General features: G+C 35.7%; 1 pseudogene; it reads right to left on the reverse strand.

The window, feature by feature from the left end:
- Window positions 1-158: 158 nt before the first annotated feature.
- LOC124898489 lies at window positions 159-2202 on the reverse strand (annotated as a pseudogene).
- Window positions 2203-9147: the final 6945 nt, after the last annotated feature.

The raw sequence follows: 9147 nt of genomic DNA on the forward strand, positions 1-9147 counted from the left end.
GGTTTTGGAACTATTTTCAAAATTTATATATAAGAATATATTTTTTAGAAGAAACATTATATACATGTCCGATCTATAGTGGTGGTGGAAAACCAAGATGTATGTCGTCTGACCTGACTTAAACTCTCTTCTCGGATTGTATGACTCTCTAGCTATAGTTATTTATGTGATATTTCCAGATCAAATTCCTTCAAAGAACACACGAAAACAAGATATGAACTAGGTACATAGAAACAAAAAAGGGATGTTTCTATTTCATCAAACTTAGTTTTGTTTGACACCCATATGATCTACTAAAGTAGATCGGTATTGACTATATAATAAAAGAAGATCTGGGTCCATGGAGTCCCAAGAAAGTAACAACTCCAACCTGTCTGATGCTTCTTTGGGCTAATACAATATATAAGTGGGACCTGCACTATAAGAAAATGGTGAAAAATATCACTTTTTTCTAGGTTTTGGAACAACTTGGGAAAAATAGGGTTCTACCATAAACTATGGATTTTTGAGTTTTCACCATTGGTTATTGGTTGAGCCACTGGAATGGAATGAGATAAGAATATCTAGAGATCTTTCCTCTCCACTTACTCACAATAGTTATTTCTTCTGTGCAAGATTTCTTTCAAGTGTAATAATTGTCTGACACTACGTTCCTCGGTCTTAGAAAGAAAATTGACTTCTCCTTATCGTGATGGAAGGATCCTCCTTGGTCCATTTTTCATTAATGGTCTCACCATTTTCTAGTAGTAGTAGTTTGTGGGAGGGACTATTCTTTCTATTGCTTGCCCTTTCTTTTCACTCTAATTTAGTATCTTTCATCTAAAAATAAAGAGAAGCAAAATGCATAGTAAAGAAAAAGCCATATGATTGCCCTTTTTCACTCGGCCTTTCTTTGCTGTATCTAGAAGGTCTTAGTCTATATGGGCATTTTGGGTAGGTCAGAATAAGTCGCTAGTCGAAGGTTTCTATCAATCACAATTCATCACCATCTTTCCTTCCTCCAATTGATGATTGGATATTATATAAGTATTGACCTAACCCCCTACGCAGGGGCTAAACTCCCAAACCATAGATCAGATATCTCATACATCTCTTTCTAAGAACCTAATTCCCCCTCTCTATAGATAAAAAAATGTATTTAGAAGACAAAATAGACTTCTGCAAAAATTCTTTACCCTTCTATTCAATTGGGCTATTTGAGAACCTACTTCGTTCCTTGACTCTTTTTCTCATTTAGGCTTACTTGTTTTTAGTCTAGTCTCTATCCATAGTTTAAGAATCCATTTCTTATAGCCTAGTATATCAACAACTGATGTGAGTCCATACCAACTCCTTCCCCTTTGTATAGTATATGACTAAGTGACTTCATAACCTTAACCTACTTTTTTCTTACTATAGCATTAGCCTTCGTCGAGCTTTCGTCCTTTCACCTATAGATGATGAAAGTGTTTACCTTTGGAAACTTAGCTAGTTAAGTCCTTTTCATAAAATCAAAGTAAAGGAAAACGACATTCTATTCTATCCTCTACAACACAACATAATTTGTATTAATATTAAACATCTTAATAGTAGAACTACATTTGTACTACTAAATAAGGAAACCTTCAATTCCCTTTGTAAATGCTGGTTATTTTCATAACATTCAAACCAATATAAACCAAGCTTAAGTGCTCACAACATATTGTTGATATTGGTTGAGGATTTTGATGGAGTTTAGTTGAATCAATCTATAAATATACAAAGTCGTCACTATTTTTTATTTGAATTTGACTCTATAGATAGGTATTGATGGGGCTTGCATAATATAGTCGTAGTTAAGGCTGAAGTAGCGCTATTAATTTGTGAAGATCCACTGAAGTACCAATGGCGAACAGGGATCCTAGGCTGAGACGTCTTGCAAAATGTTTAGCCTCTTGTGTTAGAAGCAAGAACTGAAGGGTGAGCTTATGGAGGTTAGATTCTAGCACTAAATAATAGGACGCATTTTGAGCTGAAAGAGGCAAGAAAATGAAGGGAGGCATTACAGGCCGACAACAAGAAAAGTAAAGCTTCGTAGACTATGTCAAGTCACTTAGAGAATGCCGACAACTATTTTCCACACATAACTGAAGGGAGAGGGAAGCGAGGCTTAGCGAGATTTATAAGGCTGGCCACAACATAAGCTACTGAAGGAGAAAGATCAAATAACTTCCTTTCATTCATTACTAAGCCAAGGTCCCAGGTCATTGAGTCTGCCCACATTTTTTTTGAAGAATCTTGCACCCATAGGCATACAACCTTACAGTACTTCCCTTGCTACCGAATCTTCATGAGCATTTACCTGTTCCTCAATTAGATGTTTGGATATGAGATACACTTCATGAAGAGCCAAACGGGTGTATGGCCTTGCCTTGCCATTTGACCTCTTTTTCCATATGACTTTGAATTCTTAGTAACAACCTAATAATTGTCACCACTTGTCCTTTTGTATTATCATAGAAACACCTAATATGGTCAGAACTAATCATGTTCTAGCAATAAAGCTTACACTCATTCACATTGGTTTTTCCTGCAATGCCCTAGGCCTTTTGGTCTTCTAATGTAAAAGGTGGCCATGTATTCATCAAGCCCAGGAATCAACTGGACATCTCAACATTAGGATTTGATACCCATATTCTATTGAAGTTGCATTTTGGTGATCCTCTAACATAAAGTGGATATTTTTTATTGTGGGTTGCTTCATGCAAGACATTGCTTAGGACCGATAAGTCACACGATAGGTGCATGATCTACTTTGCAAATTTTGTCCTTCAACTCTCCGCCTATCATCTTGGTAGGAAAGCTATCTTGATCTATCTTTGGATTTGATTAATTATTCCCTGAAGCTCTAACAAGCCCTAAAGTCTCTTGCTGCCTAAAACTCTACCAAGAGAGCATTGCTTTATGTTTGATCATATGTATCCATATAATGGTATGAATTCCCCACTTTCAAATCTCACAAAGAAAGAACATATTTTTTTCTTTGACTTTCTATCTCATTCACAAAAACAACAACAATAACATACCCAGTATATTCCCACCAAATGGGATCTGGGGAGGGTAAGTGTACGCAGTCCATACCACTAACCCAAATGTAAGGTAGAGAGGCTATTTTCAATAGACCCCTGACCTAAATTAAAATAATTTAAGATAAGGAATAGTAATAGTAGGAATTGTAAAAGAACAAGGTACAATAGAAATTAGCATATTCAATAATACCATAAATAAGATACTCCAAGTAACACACCAAAATATATAAAATCCTAAACTCAGACTAACCTTCTACCCTAATTCGCCTCCTCCACAACTTCCTATCCAGGATCATGTCCTCGATAAGCTGGAGCTTCTCCATATCATGTGTAATAACCTCCCTCTAATATTTCATCGATATATCTCTACCTCACTTGAAACCATCCCTATCCAACCTTTCATACCTCCACACAAGGTATTCGTGCCCCTCCTCATCACATGACCGAACTATCTTAACCTCACTTCCCTCATCTTGGATTCCACCAAAGCTGCTCCCACCTTATCTCGAATAACCTTATTCTTAATCCTATCTTTCCTAGTACACCCACACATCTACCTATGCATTGACATTTTCACCATCATTATATTTTGGATCTAGGCCTTCTTAATAAGCCAACACTCTGCCCCATACAACAATGCCAAACTAAAAACCACTATGTAGAACTTGCCTTTAAGTTTGGGAGGTCCCTTTCTGTCACACACGATTCCATAGGTGAAACTCAATTTCATCCACCCTACCCTAATTTGTGAGTGACATCTTTGTTAATCTCTCTATTCACCTGAATCACAGACCTCAGATACTTGAAACTATCTCTCTTACTTATAGAATAAGTGTCAATCTTAACAACCAATTCGGACTCATGAGACACCTCACTGAACTTGTAATCCAAATATTCTGTCTTGTACCTACTCAACCTAAATCCTTTAGACTCAAGATTTTTCCTCCAAACCTCCAATTTAGCATTAACTCCACCACATGTCTCATTAATCAAGACGATAATAACTATAAAAAGTAACAATAGGGCACCTTACCTTGAATGTACCGTATCAAAACATCCATCACCAAGGAAAAAAGAAATAGATAAATGTCAAACCTTGATGTAGCCCCATAAAGATGGAAAAATGCTCTGAGTCCCCTCATCTAGTCCTAACTAATTCTTGGCTCTATCGTAATATCCTTAATCACCCTAACATACACTATAGGTACACCTCTAGCCTTTAAACACCTCTAAATAACCTCTCTGGGGTATTGTCTAAGTCGATAAACACCATGTACAAATCATTCTTCCTATCACTATACTTCTCCACCAGTCTTATTCATAGAGAGATGAAAATAGGCTTTGATCCAGCTACCACTATCCTTGGGAAACAAAAAATATTATCAAAGGAAAGGGATGCAGTATCTCCCTTATCCTTTATAGAGGAGAGAGAAATATGTGAATTAATATAATTCATTATTTATTGGCATATTCAAGATTCCTAGAGAGACTAGGTCTAGTTTTTAAACCTAATCAATGTATGTAATGGAAAAGAGTATGATATTTCTTTTTATAGGGAATACATACACAAATGGAATTCCATTCTTGTACGATACAAAATTAATTTCACTCAATTGCGTTACACTTAGAGAATACTTTTCAAGATTTTATTTTTTTATTTTTGGCTCTAGTATTATGTAACCTTAATTATGAACATTTTTAATTTGAAAAAGGAATGATATACCTAACTCAAATTTCACACTGAGCTTTTGATATATATGTCCCAATAATAATCCAAGGAATGAGGATATTCCAAAAAAGAAAATGAGATTGCCAAATTTAGGATTTTTCTTGTTAGAATGGACTGGTTGTACCAATACAATTAATAATTATTTACGATTGACTCACTATTCACTCAGATTTTAGATAATAATCATTATGTAGGATAGACGACTGAGTGGTTTTAGGCATAGTATTGGAATTTATATGTATGGATTTGTTTATCGAGGGTTCAAATCCCCTTCTTTCCTCTCTTTCACCTAATTCACTAAAGAAATATATCAAATAGTAATGGGAAAAATGATTGTAACATTAAGACCTTTCTTTGGTACATATTCTCTATTCCTAATTGTTGTTTTTTGAAAATACTAGAAAGAGCGAACAAGGAATTTAAATATATCCATTGATGTACTTTGACATCCTATAGCTTTGGTAGAACACTTAGCCCCATTCATCTTCTGCAAAAAAGCGCTCAATCAGTGAGCTATTATGCACTATTTAAAGAGAGGTTCCTTATAGGCAAACCTCTTGTCCATCTCCGCACTCCTACCTTGTTTATAACTAGGCGGTAATTTAGGGGCCTTAACTGGTGATTCATGCTCTTTCTTTCTTGATGATGAATCTTATCCCCCATCATCTAACTAGTTGACCTTGCCCCTCTGTTGTTTTGAGGTCGTATCTTGTATTTTGATTTTGCCTTAATTTGGTACTTTTTTGTGGCCCGCATTAATATCATAATTTACCCCCAGATATCCAATCAACTGCTGAGCCTTAATGCATTTCGAAGAGAACCAACTAGCTCTAGGTACGAGTGATATTTTACCCCTAACTACAACTCACCCACTAATTCTTCAACATTAGTCGATCATACCTCTACTTAGTTTCACTCAAGCTTTTTATTGGTCAAGGATAGATCACCCAGGTTTGAGTTTATAAGTAGTGAAAATTTCCCTATGAAGACTCACATTCGCTATGGCTATGGTGGTTTTCCTCATTAAAGCCACTTTCTATGAGTCTCCGGTCCATTCATCAATAGGCACACAGTCAGACCCTGACTCCTCCTACAACTTGGAAGCTCACACTTTTATGTTCTATTTAACTCTTGGGAGTTGTTTACCCTAATGGTAATACTTTTATATCAATAACCTAAGAGTATTTAGCCTTGTAAGGTGGTCCTTGCTAATTTTCATGGGATTCCACCTACCCCATGCTACTTGGGTAAAAACTTAAGATAGTGATGCTTTCAACTATTAAAATTTTGCCATTATGATGACCCTCCAGGTTATTTCCTCAATTTTCATTAATTTTAGGTATTTCATGTCTTTGCATAGTGGATAAAAGTTATTAATGATTTGTTGGAACTATCAGTTTTGATATTGGATAATTTGTTTGGATTTTAGGCTCATTTCTTATTTTGGAGCTTTCACTATTTAGGATATAGTCTTAGAAAAAATTTCCTAGTATATGACCTTAAATAAGAATTATAATAGCAACATCAACTCCAAAAAGTTGATTTTAGGCTAGAGGGACCCAAGGTTTAGTCCCGAGGCTTCCAGACTCATTTTGGGCTATTGGGCGAATTGTATGAAAAATAAAACTATGAGTATGGGATCTACATTTAGTTGAACGATCTGGTATGAATGTTTTGATGATTCCATTGGATCTAAAACAGTTATTGAAATTAATTTGCACTATTGGATCATGTTGATAAGGTTTCAAATGAGTTTTGAGGGTCAAAAATAAGTTTTTGAAATTGCTGGTGTTGGTGTCGTCGTGAAAGCGAACTTTTAACCAAGTTTGAGACCATTTAACTTTTTGATCAAGATGCAAAAGTGAACTTTGTGTTTCATTTGCAACTATCACTATTGATTAAGATTAAAATCAAATCATTTTCTTTTTTTTTGACATTTTAGGAGCTAGGAATCTTTGATTTTGATGATTTTTGAAGTGTTTTTCTCGTATAATCATTATCTATCAATTTAGAATTATATTTTCCCAATTCCCAAGAACTCCAATTTTATTTTTCGTGATTTCCACCTAAGTTTAGAATCAAAACCCATTTTTACCATTTTTGGGGCTTGAGAGCTCAGATTGGGCTATTACAAAGGAGTTTTTGAGATTTCTTACAAAGGTAATGACACGACCCGAAAATGGCCCATGTCATATGGGCACCTCAAGCCCACATGAACCAGAGGTTGCCCCAGAAACCCAACCTAAACATCAATAGAAATCACAAGGGTAGGATGAATTCCAACCATATAATGAGATAGCAGAAAACATACTACAAGTCATAACTTAAGCATGTCTAAACATTTCATTGGATTCATCTAACTAACCAATATACCCAAGTACACAAACATCCATAATACCTCTATACAAATCAATTTTTAGAAATTTATATGTTGGGACAAGCCCCCAACAATAGCCAAATCAAGTCAAAATAAAACTAAGTCTAAATTTAGGAGACCAAGAATGAATGTCTTTCGAAGTAAGGAAGCTCACCACTCAAAAGTCAATTCACGAACCACTTTGATCACCTAGTAACTATGCAGGAAGGGAAAATGATGGTCTGACCCTTATGTCGCATGGGGGCATAACGTCTGGAAATGGTTTGGGGTTGGACAACTAGCATGCAACTCAAGGATAAAGATAAAATAGCATCATCAATCAACAACAAGTCAATATATCATATTCAACTATATTCATGACCTTATCCATACATTTAGGTATATCACATGCCAAACAAGTAAGCAAGTCTTAACGCTATTCTCAAAGTACTCAATCGTGAGACATAAAGTGGAGGACTCCGACCTTTCACACTTAGGTTCAAACACTTATTATTAGGAATGGGACTTCAACCATAGTCACATATTACTAAGACGAAGGACTTTAGCCATGTATACACTCCTTATGCAAGGGACTCTAACCATATACACATCCATTTAAGCAAAGGACCTTAACAACCCACACACATTCATTTAGGAAAGGGACTCTAACCATATTCCCATATATTAGGCAAGGGACTATAACCTCATGGTGTATCAGATAGGGACTCTAACCCAAGCCATTTAATTTGGTGAGGCACTTCAACCTCAAGGGATCTCATTATGCAAGGGACTTTAACCACAAGCAATTTCATTAGCAAAAGGACTTTAACCTCAAGGACTTTCATTAGGCAATGGAGTCTAACCTTAAGATATTATGACTATCATTAGTCGGCATTGGGAATCTAACCCTTTGTCCAGACATCATCATCTATTCTATTCAAACTTAAGGACTTTAACCCATTTAGACAATTTAACACTATACATGACTGTGTGGCCTCCATAGGAGACTTCATTGCTTAGCTATTTCAAAAGGCCAATGCCTTAACTCAATTCATCATAAAATTCAATTTAGAGTTATCAAGACCTTCACAAACCATTCACCTACCATTAGCAATCTTATACCATATTCTCACTATATTTTAGTTCAATACACAATTCAAGTTCATATTCATGTTTAGAGACTTTAACCCCTCATTAATCATCAACCAAAAAGGTCATCAATTTCACTATACATGGCTCGTAATACCTTTACATTATAATTTATCAACTATTCATACTTATTGAGCCATTTCCCTAGTTCAAAACATCACCAACATAAGACTAGATAATTTACTTAGACATTTTCATAAACACCTTGAGTGCATTCCTTTACCAAGGCCATTTTCATGGTAGAAATCATCAGGATTTGAATTACTCAAGACTCACATGTTATAACACATACAAAAAGCACCCACATGTGTAAAACATCCTCAATAACATGCATAAACACAAGTCTAAACAAAAGTCAACATTATTCATCATTAGGCAACAAAACCCATTTTATTTGATTTCAAAATCACCATGTACACTTACTAATCCAAGTGTAAACTACATGGGTTTGGAGTTATTTATCAATGGGAAGAGTTACAAGACTTAAACAACTTGATACACCCAAGAAACAAGACTCCTCTTGCTCCTAGAGAAACACCCTCGAACCCTAGCCTCCATTTCTTCCAAAAGTGTTTGAGAGAGTTTTGGGATGTTTGATCCTCTCAAAATTTGTTTTAGGAGGCCATATACATTTATATAGTGAAGGGACATAGGGTTTTGGGTGAGGGAAATGAACATAAGGTACTCAACTAAAAGCTGAAGATTGGCCACGATGTTGGGTATGACTTACTTGAGTCAATCGTACCCTAGGGTACGAGTGATACCCTAACTCGTACCCTAGGATTCTCCTAGGTCATCCATACTTGATAGGGTACGAATAACCACCACTATGTTGTATCCAAAGGGTATGACTCATGCCCTAAACT

This window comes from Capsicum annuum, chromosome 5, assembly GCF_002878395.1.
Source record: "Capsicum annuum cultivar UCD-10X-F1 chromosome 5, UCD10Xv1.1, whole genome shotgun sequence".
Classification (NCBI taxonomy): domain Eukaryota; kingdom Viridiplantae; phylum Streptophyta; class Magnoliopsida; order Solanales; family Solanaceae; genus Capsicum; species Capsicum annuum.